Source organism: Arvicola amphibius, chromosome 18 (genome assembly GCF_903992535.2).
Source record: "Arvicola amphibius chromosome 18, mArvAmp1.2, whole genome shotgun sequence".
NCBI classification, from domain to species: Eukaryota; Metazoa; Chordata; class Mammalia; order Rodentia; family Cricetidae; genus Arvicola; species Arvicola amphibius.
In genome coordinates this window covers 7,482,257-7,496,596 of record NC_052064.1, presented here as the reverse complement: position 1 = coordinate 7,496,596, position 14,340 = coordinate 7,482,257, and the positions used below count along the sequence as shown (strand labels likewise).

Below are 14,340 nucleotides of genomic sequence, written 5' to 3'. Positions count from 1 at the left end.
TCACTGTGAGCCTTGTCAGTTTGGTTTTTCACATTCCTGGTCTTAGGGGGAGCTGGGAGGACCTTGGACTTAACATAGTGAAGGGAACCCTGATGGCTCTTTGTCTTGGAGAGGGGTGGAGTGGGGGTATGGGTGGAAGGGAGGGGAGGGAAGGGGGAGGAGGAGGGGAGGAGATGGAAATCTTTAATAAAAAAATGAGAAAAAAGAAAAAAGAAAAAGAAACTGACACCCAACAGTTGTCCTCTGACTTCTACACATGTGTGTATATCACATACAAGGGAACAGACAGACTGACAGACACACACACACACACACACACACACACTACATAAGTAAAATAGAGCTAGAGAATGGTTCAGTGATTAAGAGTAATGTTTTTTTCTTCTCTTGCCATGGACTCAGATTCAGTTCCTACTACCCAAATGGCAGCTCATAACCAGCTGCTACCCTAGTTCCAGTGGATCTGATGCTTTCTTCCAGCTTCTGCTGACACCAGACACAAAATGTACATTGTGTGCATTGTGGAAAAATACTCATACACTTAAAATAATAATAATACTCTCAGTGAGTGTCACTTGAAGGTCAAAGAACACACCTCATAACCCTGCCCAGGGCACTACTTGGAGACATCATAGCCATTTTGTGAACAATTTTCACATCTGCTACCTCATATATGGCTCACTCAGAGCTGAAGCCAGAGCGTTAATTCCAATGTTTGTACTTTGAATTCTTTTTTGAGGATTTTGGGCTAGACTTTAGCAGAAAATAAAATGCCAGAGGAGTCTACTCAACCAGTAGGTTGCATTAAATGATGGCATCTCCTTTCTGGAGTCCCAGCCCTAAAGAGAAGTGAGGGTTTTTTCTTGTAGTTGGTGGGTGAGAATCTGCATTGGATGTGCCTGAGTCAGTGGCAGAAATTATTTCTCCCTTCTCCTCTTAGAATCTTTCTGCCTTCTCAGTTATCCCTAAGCCTTGGGTGCAGGAACTGTGTTGTAGATCTGTCAGTTGGGTCTGGGAACCATGTGATAACTTGTTTTCTGCATATGGATTGATTATGGTTTTCTATAAGTGATATCTGTCTGTTGCTAAGACAAGTTTCTTTGATGAGAGTTAAGAACTAAAATTATCTGTGAGAATAAGGATAAATCTGGATGTAGTAAAGAATTGGGCTGTTTAGTAGAGTGACAGTTTTAGGTTTTCCTCCATGACCCATGATTTCACTAGTAGCAGGCATGGTTTCCTTTTTGTTGGGTCTTCAAAGATGAATAAAAATCTATAAATGGTTTACAGTGTGGTGAAAATATATGCAAGCTTGGGAGGAAAAAATGCCCTTAAAATAAAAGAAAGAAAGATAGAAAGTAGTTGGGTGTGTTGGTACACACCTTTAATCCCAATGCTTGGGAGACAGAGGCAGGCAGACCTCTGTGAGATCAAGGCATGGTGGCATACACATTTAATCCCAATGCTTGGGAGGCAGAGGCAGACAGATCTCTGTGAATTCAAGGTGTGGTGGTACACACATTTAATCCAAGCACTTGGGAGGCAAAGGCAGGTAGATATCTGTAAATTCAAGGACAGCCTGGTTCACAGAGTGAGTTCCATGACAGGCAAGGATACACAGAGAACCGGTCTCAAAACACCAAAAATTAAAAGGAAAAAGAAGTAGCGATTAAAATAAAGCCACGTAAAGAAGAAAAATACACAGAGAGTCTCAATACTCTATGTTATTATGCTCTATGTTTGAATGCTAAGGAAGAAGCAACAGCTGCTAAAAGATATTTGTTTATAAATGCTGCTGAATTAATCCAGGATAGGTATATTGAAAATATCTTGATATCAAAATCAAAGACAACATGTATGTTACTTTGGAGAAGAGGATTTGTTTTTGTTTCCACAGGAAATGGTAGGCTGTGGATTCATTTTGAGTTAAGAAAAATTCAGGTTTGATTAAGGAAGACCACCTGAGAACAGGTGGTAGGAACAGCCCAGATGTCTGAATTCTATAGCCAGAACAGGTTCTAGACTGCTGTCTGAGATGATCAAGCCTCATAGGATACTTCAGTCAGAAGTTGATCATAATTCTAAATTTCTTAAGGTCCCCATAAGATTATCAGTGGCCCCAACCAGCAGGAAGTAGCCTGTTAAACTATGCCCACATTCCCAAAAATGGATTTCCTTTGTTTAAAAAAAGGGGGGGGGGCTGGTATTGGAAAATGGTCTGTATTCTGTCAACTATATTTTAAATAAATGCTGATTGGCCGGTAGCCAGGCAGGAAGTATAAGTGGGACGACCAGACAGGGAGAGCTGTCACTTCCAGCACCCTTTCAAGCACATCGTTTGGTGTCCCAGGTCAGTGGAAGCTTGCCTAAAATGCTTGCGTCTTCCCTCGGTTTCTGTGCTTCAGTCCACTCTGTCCCTTGTGCACTGTGTAAATTGGCTGACCATGGAGGGCAGGTGAACCATGGAGAGCACATGGACAGATTGCATTGTAATGGCTGACCCAGTAGGGAACAGTGCCATCACCCTGTACAGGACCCCAGGCCAGGGGAATGGCATGAAGACAGGCAGGGGACTGAGTCCAGTGCAGATGTTGCTGAGGCTGGTGAAAGAAGAGGGTGCAGGAGACTGGGTAGGAGATATGATAAGGCTGTTGTCAATTTGTTTGTTGGCATGGGGGTTACCTCCAGGATTGTACAGGACCACAGGCTTCTGACCTCCCTGGTCCATATTGTAATGTTTGTAGTGACTCCATTGGACAGTAGATGGATTCTGGGAGTCTGGGGTCCATTAGAGACATTCAGCTGCATGACCATCATTCCTGGTCCAGAAGCTGACACTCCTGAGTACTGCTATGCTAACTGTGGTGGTCTGCAGGGAGGAGACTGAGGCTTCTGGTACTGCTCAGAGCCAGGCAGCTTAGAAACCCCATAGAAGGCCTGGTGTCATTCGGCTGAGCTGCTGGAATCATGCTGTAGTATAAGGGCATAACCCCTGCTGGGAGGCCTCCTTGCACAGACTGGCTGGCAGGGAGCAGCATGGGCTGTTTGAAAAGTGGCTGTACCACATTTTCTGAGTCTTTGCCCACTTGGGGTTGGTAGGAAGGCAACGGAGTGTACTGAGTCACAAGGCCTTGCATCTGGCCTCACATGCTGCTCCTCTGATTTCTGAGTAGGCCCTGGATCTGAGGCGGTGGGACCCCAAGCTTGCCTTGGTAAGTCATCTGCTGCAAGTTAGGCATCATGAGCAGTGAACCAGGCTGCTGGGATGGCTGGGGCAGATGTTTACCATGCTGGGGGCTATAGGCCACCAGGTGAGAGAGAGGTTGATATTGCTGGTTGCAATTAGGATACTGTCCGGGATATGTTGAAAGTTGTGCATGTAGCCTTGGGGTGGCAGGACTCGGTGAGAGCAAGGCTAGTGGTGGAATAGGTAAAAGTGAGGAGGGGCTGTCCCACAGAATCCATGATAAAGCTATCTTGCTGAGGATGCTGGGAAATAAATGGGGGCTGGAACAGAGCTGAGGAAGGGTCAGTGATGGAAGAGGGTCATCTGCCTATGTGTTACTTTCATTGATTAATAAAGAAACTGCCGACCCAAAGGGGTCAGACCGTTTCCTACGTATAACCCCAGCTGCACAGACATTAAGGACAACATTGAATAAATGGGACCTCCTGAAGCTGAGCAGCTTCTGTAAAGCAAAGGACATTGTCACTAAGACACAAAGGCAGCCTACTGACTGGGAAAAGATCTTCACCAACCCTACAACTGACAAAGGTCTGATCTCTAAAATATATAAGGAACTCAAGAGACTAGACTTTAAAATGCTAATTAACCCAATTAAAAAATGGGGTGCTGAACTGAACAGAGAATTCTCAACAGAAGAAGTTCAAATGGCCAAAAGACACTTAAGGTCATGCTCAAACTCCCTAGCTATCAGGGAAATGCAAATCAAACAACTTTGAGATATCATCTTACACCTGTCAGATTGGCTAAAATCCAAAACACCAATAATAACCTTTGCTGGGGACGTTGTGGGGTAAAGGGTACACTCATCCATTGCTGGTGGGAATGCACACTTGTGCAACCACTTTGGAAAGCATTGTGGCAGTTTCTCAGGAAATTCGGGATCAACCTACCCCAGGACCCAGCAATTTCACTATTGGAATCTACCCAAGAGATGCCCAATCATACTACAAAAGCACATGCTCATCTATGTTCATAGCAGCATTATTTGAAATAGCCAGATCCTGGAAACAACCTAGATGCCCTTCAGTGGAATAATGGATGAAGAAACTGTGGAATATATACATGCTAGAATACTACTCAGCGGTAAAAAACAATGACATCTTGAATTTTGCAGGCAAATGGATGGAAATAGAAAACACTATTCTGAGTGAGGTAACCCAGACCCAAAAAGATGAACATGGGATGTACTCACTCATAATCGGTTTCTAGCCATAATTAAAGGACATCGAGCCTATAAATTTGGGATCCTTGAGAAGATAATAAGAAGGTGAACTCCCAAAAAAAGATATAGTAATCCTCCTGGACATTGGAAGTAGACACGATCGCCAGGCAAAATTGGGAACTTGAGGGTTGGGGAGACTGGGCCAAGGGAAGATGGGGAGAGAAAAGTGTGAAGGGGAGAATGGGGGGAGCTCGGAGGAATGGGATGCTTGGGATACAGGAAGGGTGGATATGGGAGCAGGGAAGCATATATCTTAATTTAAGGAGCCACCTGAGGGTTGTCAAGAGACTTGACCCTAGAGGGGTTCCCAGGTTTCCAGGGAGACCTTGGGCAGCTGAGGAGAGGGAGCCTGAAAAGGCCAGTTCCTATAGCCATACTGATGAATTTCTTGCATATCACCATTGAACCTCCACCTGACGATAGATGAAGAAAATGACAGAGCCCCACATTGGAGCACCGGACTGAGCTCCCAAGGTCCTGATGAGGAGCAGAAGGAGCGAGAACATGAGGGAGAAAGTCAGGAACGTGAGGGGTGCGTTCACTCATATAGACGGTGGGACAGAACTAATGGGAGATCACCAACTCCAGTTGGAATGGAACTGATGGATCATGCGACCAAACCCGTCTCTCTGAATGTGGCCAACAGTGGGGGCTGACTGAGAAGCAAAGGACAATGGCGCTGGGCTCTGATTCGTCTGCATGGACGGGCTCTGTGGGAGCCTTCTCAGCTTGGTCGATCACCTTCCTGGACCTGGGGGAAGTTGGGAGGACCTTGGTCTTAGCATAGAGTAGGGAACCCTGATGGCTCCTTGGCCTTGACAGGGAGGGAGGGGAGGTATGGGTGGAGGGGAGGGGAGGGAAGGGGGAAAAGGAGAGGAGGGAAGGGGGAGGAGGAGGAGAGGGAGGGTGAGGAGGAGGGGAGGAGATGGAAATTTTTAAATATAAAAAAATAAACCATGAGAAAAAACATAAATAAGCTGGCTCATCCATCCAGGTGAAATAATAGAACTGTGTCAAGTAAGACTTTGAGACACCAAGGAAGGACAGTAGTTGCTGCTGGTGATTCACCTCATGGGGTAAGAGCAGGGAGGGTGCATGGGCTTTGCCTACTGCCCTGGGCTGCAGCCTGCCGCACCCAACCAAGGCAGGCAGAAGCAGTGTTGGGCTTCTGAGGGGGGCTAGAGGAGCTAGGCTGGGAGGCAGGGAAGAGGAGCAGGTGTGTGCGGTGGAGAAAGAATACAGAAGGAGTGGCAAGAGTGGAAGAGAAGGGAGCTCAAATCCGGAGAGGGCAAAAAGCTCACTGTGGATTACTTTTTACTGTTTGAGCCCATTTACTTGACTTCAAATCTCCTGCATAACATACTGTTCTATAGTGCTTTCACCCAAAGTGTTTTTAAAGATTAATTTGTTTATTATGTATATAACATTCTGCCTCCATGTATGCCTGCCAGCCAGAAGAGGGTGCCAGATCTCATTACAGATGGTTGTGAGCCACCATGTGGTTGCTGGGAATTGAACTCATGACCTTTGGAAGAGCAGGTGGTGCTCTTAACCACTGAGCCATCTCTCTAGCCCCCAAACGTTTTTATATTACTGTTTTTCCAATCAAAAATTTCCACTTCCTCCCCTCCTCTCATATCCCTCCCGCTCTGTTCCCCCTCTCACCCTCTTCCTCTCCTCCCTCCACTCCAGTTTTAAGAGAGGGCAGGGTACCCTGCCCTGTAGTAAGTCCAAGGCCCTCCTCCCTCCATCCAGGCCTAGGAAGGTTTGCATCCAAATAGAATAGGGTCCCAAAAAGCCAGTACATGCAGTCGAAACAAATCTCAGTGCCATTATCAATGGCTTCTCAGTCAGCCCCATTGTCAGCCACCTTCAGAGAGTCCGGATTGATCACACGCTTATTCAGTCCCAGTCCAGCTGGATTTGATGAGCTCCCATTAGATCAGTCCCATCATCTCTGTGGGTGGACGTACTCCTCATGGTCATGACTTCCTTGCGCATCTTCTCCCTCCTTCTGCTCTTCAACTGGACCTTGGGAGCTCAGTCCAGTTATCTGATGTGGGTTTCTGTCTCTAACGCCATCCATCGCCAGACTAAGTTTCTATAGTGATATTCAAGAAATTCATCAGTGTGACTATGGGACAAGGACAAGGCACCTACTCCTCTGCTGTCCAAGGACATAGCAAGGGACATCCCTGTGGACCAATGGGATCTCCTCTAGAGCCAAGTCTCTTTTCAACTCTACAAAAGCTCCCTTAATGAAGATATCTTCTTTTCTGCTCCTATATCAGCCCTTCCTACATCTCAACCCTCCCACTCCCCCAAGCTCTCCCCAAACCTTCCATTTCCCTTCTCTCTCCTCCTCTCCCCTTCCCACCCCAACCCCACCTACACCCCTATTTTCCCAACTTTTGCCCAGCAGTCTTGTCTGCTACCAATTTCCAGGAGGATCTATATATGTATTTTTGGGTTCACCTTATTATTTTGCATCTCTAGGCTTGCAAACTATAGAATCAATGTCTTTTGTTAATGGCTAGAATCCACTAATGAGTGAGTACATACCATATTCATCTTTTTGGGTCTGGGTTATCTCACTCAGGATAGTGTTTTCTATTTCCATCCTTTTGCATGCAAAGCTCAAGATGTCATTGTCTTTTACCACTGAGTACTACTCTAATGTGTATATATTCCACACTTTATCCATTCTTCCATTGAGGGACATCTAGGCTGTTTGCAGGTTCTGGCTATTACAAATACTGCTGCTATGAACATAGTAGAACAAAAGTTTTTGTAGTATGCTTGGGCATCTCTTAGGTATATTCCCAAGAGTGGTATTGCTGGATCCTGAGGTAGGTTGACTCCCAATTTTCTGAGAAGCCACCACACTAATTTCCAAAGTGGTTGCACAAGTTTGCATTCCCACCAGCAATGGATGAGTGCTCCCCTTACTCCTCATCGTCTTCAGTATAGGCTATCATTAGTGTTTTTGATTTTAGTCTTTCTGACAGGTATAAGATCGTACGTCAAAGTGTTTTGATTTGCATTTCCCTGATCATTAAGGAAGTTGAACATGACCTCAAGAATCTTTTGGCCATTTGAACTTCTTCTGTTGAGAATTCTCTGTTCAGTTCCATACCCCATTTTTTAAATTGGGTTATTTAAAATTTTAATCTCTAGTTTCTTGAATTCCTAATGTATTTAGGAGATCAGACCTTTGATGCGGGGTTCTTGACGATCTCCCATTCAGTAGGATGCCTTTTTGTCTTAATGACAAGTGTCTTTTGCTTTACAGAAGCTTCTCAGTTTCAGGAGGTCCCATTTATTCATTGTTGCTCTTATTGTCTGTGCTACTGGGGTTATTTGTAGGAAGTGGTCTCCTGTGCCCATGTGTTGCAGTCTACTTCCCACATTCTTTTTATTAAAAATTTCCACCTCCTCCCATTTCCCTCCCCCTCCCCATACCACCTTCCCCACCCTCTCCAGTCCAAAGAGCAGTCAGGGTTCCTTGCCCTGTAGGAAGTCCAAGGTCCTCCCCCCCTCCATCCAGGTCTAGGAAGGTGAGCATCCAAACAGACTGGGTTCCCACAAAGCCAGTATATGCAGTAGAATCAAAAACCCAGTGCCATTGTCCTTGGCTTCTCAGTCAGCCCACCTTGTCTGCCATGTTCAGAGAGCCTGGTTTGATCACATGTTCCATCAGTCCCAATCCAGCTGGCCTTGGTGAGTTCCAAAAACATCAATGAAAGCCTTTGCTGGAGAGGATGTGGAGTAGGGGAACACTCATCCATTGCTGGTAGGAATGCAAACTTGTGCAACCACTTTGGAAATCAGTATGGTGGTTTCTCAGGAAATTTGGGATCAACCTACCCCAAGATCAAGCAATACACTCTTGGGAATATACCCAAGAGATGCCCTATCATACTACAAAAGCATTTGTTAACTATGTTCATAGCAGCATCATTTGTAATATCCAGAACCTGCAAACAGCCTAGATGCCCCTCAATGGAAGAATGGATAAAGAAAGTGTGGAATATATACACATTAGAGTACTACTCAGTGGTAAAAGACAATGACATCTTGAACTTTGCATGCAAATGTATGGAATTAGAAAATACTATCCTGAGTGAGGTAAACCAGACCCAAAAAGATGAATATGGTATGTACTCACTCATTAGTGGATTCTACTGATAAAATAAAGACGTTGAGCCTATAATTCATGATCCAAGGGAAGCTAAATAGGAAGGTGAACTCAAAGAAAAACATGTAGTTATTCTCCTGGATATTAGAAGTAGACAAGATTGCCAGGGAATAATTCAGAGCTTGGGGGTGAAAGTGGGGTGGGGTAAGGGGAGATGGGGAGAGCTTGGGGGAATGGACCGGTTGGAATGGAGGAAGAGTGGAAGGAAGAATGGATATGGGAGCAGGGATGTATATATCTTAATTAAGGGAGTCATTTTAGTGTTGGTAAAGGACTTGACTCTAGAGGGGTTCCCAGGTGTCTATGGAGATGTCCTCAGCTAGTTCCTTGAGTAGCTGAGGAGAGGGTGCCTGAACTGGCCCTATCCTATAGCCACACTGATGAATATCTTGCATATCACCAATTAGAACTTTTATCTGGCGAAGGATGGAGATAGAGACAGAGACCCATTTTGGAGCACTGGACTGAGCTCCAAAGGTCCAAATGAGAAGCAGAAAGAGAGACAACATGAGCAAGGTGGTCAGGACCGTGAGGGGTGTGCCCACCCACTGTGACTTTGGGGCTGATTTAATGGGAAGTCACCAAGGCCAGCTTGACTGGGACTGATGGAGCATGTGATCACACCGGGATCTCTGAACATGGCTGACAGTGGAGGCTGACTGAGAAGCCAAGGTCAATGGCACTGGGTTTTGATTCTACTGCATGTACTGGCTTTGTGGGAACCTAGTCTGTTTGGATGCTCACCTTCCTAGACCTAGATGGAGAGGTGAGGACCTTGGACTTTCACAGGGCAAGGAACCCTGACTGCTCTTTGGACTGGAGAGGGAGGGGGAGGGAAATGGGAGGAGGGGAGGATGTGAAAAGTTTTAATAATAATAATAATAATAATTCCAAAAAAAGAAATCAAAGCACAGTTGATACTCTGAATGCTTAAAAGAAGCTTCAGTCCATTCAGACATCAGTTAAGAACCTCATCATCTTCCTGGGGATTGGTTGGTATGCAAGGTTTGGCCATCTTGGAGCTCTGACTCTCCAGGCACCCAAGGTCACTTATTGGTCCACATAGATATGGGGATTAAGGTCTGAGTTCTGTTCCTTTAGGAATGTTAGTGTATGCAGTAACAGTTACTTGGATCCCAAAGTGATGTCTGAAAGGCCATCTGGTAACTGAGATACCCCTAACCATAGACAAATTCGAATAATTGGCTCTGTCCAAGATATGTCACCACAAGTATGGCAAGAGCTGACACAGGAGGAGGAAGGTTATAAAGAATACAGATATGGGGTACTGGGGGCAAATCCTCGAAAGTCAAGGACTAAAGTTTATAAGTACAGTTATGATAAAAGTCTCTCCCCACATACACGCAAAACAGACTTGCAGATATCAGACAGCATAGGAACAGGTACAGCCTTTCTCTCTGGGGTCAAAACTAATTTCAGTGTCATGGGCTTGAGTGCAGCTACATGGTTTGGCGACTGCAACACAACATTATCAATGAGCTCATCTCTGTGATGGACTACACTAAAAAAGCAGGTGGATTGGGACAAGACCTAAGTATGTGGGCTCATCTTAGGTACTGGGTAGCTCACCTGACACTTTCTGCAGGAAAGGCAGTGGGAGTGGTGACCACCAACTTGGTGCAGCGTGGCTCTCCAGTAAGTACCTATATACACACAGTTTGATGATGTGGGGTGTCCTTTTGTATATGTGTTGTTTGTATTGGCTAAGAAATAAAGCTGTTTTGGCCAAACCCTAAAAATTGTTCACCAAAAAAAAATCAGGTAGCAGTTAGGAGAAAAAAAATCCTAAATTCTCAAAATGATTGTTTATAAATGTTTGTTTTTACTTAAAGGAGGATGTAACATAAAAGTAAATGATTTTGCATTGGTATGGATCTTGGTCTGTTGATACAAGTTTAAGGTCAATTTTGTTATACTGTGTATATATATTTCTACTCTTGTTTAAGTTACTATGTTTATATAGCTCATTTAAAAATGTACTTTATTATTGAAATCATAAGTTAATAAATATTCATTTATAATATTCAAACATGTAGTTATGTTAGATTTTCTAGATATACAGAGATATATTTCAGTTAGAAAGATAGTCTTCACACCTTTCAAAGACCTACAAAGTATGACATTTAAAATGTTTTAAGAACTTAGATTTTCCCAACAGGGAGGCATGTCTGCCTCTGGAAACACTAATTACGTCAGAGAGGTTAATGGGTACTAAAAAAAACTCATTTTAAGATTTGCCTGGAATGCAAAAAGGATAGACATTTGGACAAAAAAAAAACTGCTCTTGCTTGGACTGCTTGATGTTTTGCTGTACAATTAGGACATGCTGGACCCACAAAAAAAATCTGCTAAACTATACAAAAGATGGGATGGTCCTTTCGGGTTCCTGCTTCACAGAAAAAGACTGTCAAACTTCTACAGGACACATAAAAAGGGACTGGTAAACTGCCAATATAGGCAAAAAAAATCTTTCAAATTTCCTGCTTCATAAAAATTCTGAAAGATACTATGGGCCTATAGGCTAAAAATGGATGGCCCACCAGTACAAAACAACTTTGGGTGACTGTTCAGGCAACGAGATGTCTCTGTCAATTCTAGAGTATTAAAAGTTGTTTACAATGTACTTCCTGTTTACTTAGGTAATATTATACCCTTCTGGGGGTCTTTCATGGAATAAAAGACAGTTATAGTTATAGTTTTCCTTGGTTATAATAAAAGACAAATAAAATATGAAATTTTAGATTCACAATAAAATATTATAACTGTAATTTTTACTTGATAACTGTTTTACTATATGTAATTTTACTATGTTCAAGTTAAAACTTTTCTTTTTAATTAGACAAAAATTAACAGAGGTCCTGCCTGGTCCTGCAGCCATTCATTCCCAAAGAAATACACAGATGTCTACATTAATTATAAACTGGTTGATCTACTATAATGCTCAGGCTTCTTATTAACTTTTATAACTTATATTAACCCAGAATTTTTGTCTGTGTTAGCCATGTGACATGGTACCTTTTATGAGTGAGGTGTTCTTGTCTTACTTCTGTATCTGGCTTCCTCTGTGACCTGCAGACTCCGCCTTCTTCCCAAAATTCTCCTGTTCTGGTTGCTCTGCTTATACTTTCTGCATGGTTACTGGCCAATCAGCATTTTATTAAACCAATACAACAGACAAATCTTTAAGGGTACAAGACCATTGTCCCACGGCAGATGTGGGATGTCCTTCTGTATATTATTGGCTTTTATTGGCTAATGAATAAACAGTTTCACTCAGTGGCTTAGCAGAGAAAAGTCAGGTGGGAAATCTGAAAAGAGATATAGAGAGAAAGTAGGTAGAGTCAGGAAGACACTATGTAGCTGCTGAAGGAGACAAATACTGGAACCTTACCAGTAGTCCACAGCCTCATGGTGATACATAGACAAATAGAAATGGGTTAATTTAAGATGTAATACCTAGCTAGGAATACGCCTAAGCTATTGGTCAAACAGTGTTGTTGGCCATGTTGACCTACAGGAAAGAACAAGATGAAGGCCTTGCATTCTGGCTAGCCCTGGTTCAGGCTCCACAGCCTGCTACTCTGGGGTCAGGTAATGAACACCAGCAAGCATATTTTGTTTCAGTTTCAGAGCAGAGACAGGAAGGTTCTCTAGTAGACCCAGATGCCACACTGGCTCACATACTTGACATCCCACAACTCACTGTAATGTACATTCATGGAATGCAGAGCCCATTGTGTCAATGCCTAGGCCCTGGGGCCACTGTTGCAGGATGAGCATAGGCAGGTTCTGAGGAATACTTCAGCCTGATACAGCTCAGGAGGTGGGAGTGAGGAGAGTCAGGGAAGAGACTCGCAAGGGATGCAGCAAAGGCCTGGGGTTTGGCCCTTCTCTGCTACTTTTGAAGGACAGGTTCCTAGTGTTTGGGGTTAGGGCTTCACCTATGTATCCAAGGTGATCCATGTATCCAAGGAGACTGGAATGTTTGGGTGGAAAGTTCCATCCCAATCACTCCCCTGGGAGTTGCCTCAGTCCAGGCTCCACCCCTGAGAAAGCCCACCAAATGATGATCCCTCCTTAGAGATGCTTAATACCATAGCCACAGGTTGTTTAAACTTCCCCAAGAGAAGAAATACATTGTTTCCCAGTATTCTTTCCTCATCTCCTCTCTGAGGGACTTGCAGGCCACCCAGGCGCTCCAGTAACCATTAAACCCGGACGTTTTTCAATTGGTTTTGGTCTGATTTGGGGTATTGCATTGGCAGAGAGGTTTATTGGGCCACAAATAGCTTCATTAGTAGTCACCACTTCTTCCAACTAAATCAAGTCCTTAGGTGCCTGTCCTTATCCTGTATAACCATGTCAGGTTGAAGATGTGAGAGTCCCCTTGTTGAAGGCAGGAAAGCGAAGGGCATTCGATCTGACATGTAGTAAGTCTTCACTGACAACCTATTTCATTTGACTTTCAATTTCTCCTCCAATGTCTGCTTCAACTAAGGCCAAAAGGACAGAGTGAAACAGTGAAGGCTGGAAGCCAGAAAGTGATGAAGTATCCCTTTAATCCCAGCACTCAGGAGGCAGAGGTAGGGAGATCTCTGAGTTCAAAGCCAGCCTGGTCTACAAAGAGAGTTCAAGAACTACCAGGGCTCACAGTGAAACCATTTATTGAAGGACCAAAAGGGAAAACAAAACAGTGGTGTTGGTTAATGGAGAAGAATCAAGAGAGGGCGGTGACTTTGTATCCTGTCCTTTCTCAGTTTGGATTGATAGCCTTTTTTGGTAGTCATGGGGAGATAGGGCCTCCTTTGGTCCAGGCTTGTGCTAAATTCCCTGTGAAACCAGATGACCTTGACCTTCTCATCTTCTTGCCTCTACCACCTGAATGCTAAAATAACAGGTCAATAATGCTGTGCCCACTTTAAACTAGGTTCCAGGAATCAAATGCAGAGCTTTACATGGTGGGCAAGCAGTGTACCAACAGAGCTAACCTCCCAGCCCTGTGATTACCAAAATAGACAAAAACCCAAAACTTTGTTCTCTTATAAGATGTATGACTAACATTCCCCCTCCAGGTGGGAGCACTCCATGGATGAGAATTCCCTCATTTGGAAATAGCCTTACCCCTCAAATTCTCATTTGGCTGAGACCATTTGTACTTGGTTACATCTGCAGAATCTAAACAGTTCAATAAGATTACTTTCTTGGAAATAGAGATATCTCTTGGCTTGGAAATCTTCTTTTTATCCTCACCAAAACGCCCTGGTAAGTTCTCCAGTGCATGGGGTGCCCTTAATTTCTGGAGACAGAATGACCAGAGCAAGGCTCTGCTTCTCAGGTGACCATCAGAACAGGTCACTCTCATGGGTTGAGTGACTATTTTTAATTCTAGTTCTGCACCTAACTTGCGGGCCCACTATGATTTGAAGACTTGTCTCTTTGTTCTGAAGCTCAGGGTATGGCCTAACCAAAACCCCTCTTCCCTTCGCTCACAGGACTGATGAAATTACCTGGCAGGAGTGAGAAGAAAACATGGAACATGCAACAAACCTGCTTAGGAGTTTCTTGGGGGAGGTTGTACAGGCCTAGTGAAGTCAGTGTGTGTCAAGTTGGGAGCATAGGTCCCTGCCTCTTGCATCTATCCCAGCCCCCAGG

General features: G+C 44.1%; 1 pseudogene; it reads right to left on the bottom strand.

Moving 5' to 3' along the window:
• Positions 1 to 414: 414 nt before the first annotated feature.
• The window catches only part of LOC119804046, a 66,994-nt pseudogene continuing 53,068 nt past the window's right edge, over positions 415 to 14,340 (bottom strand).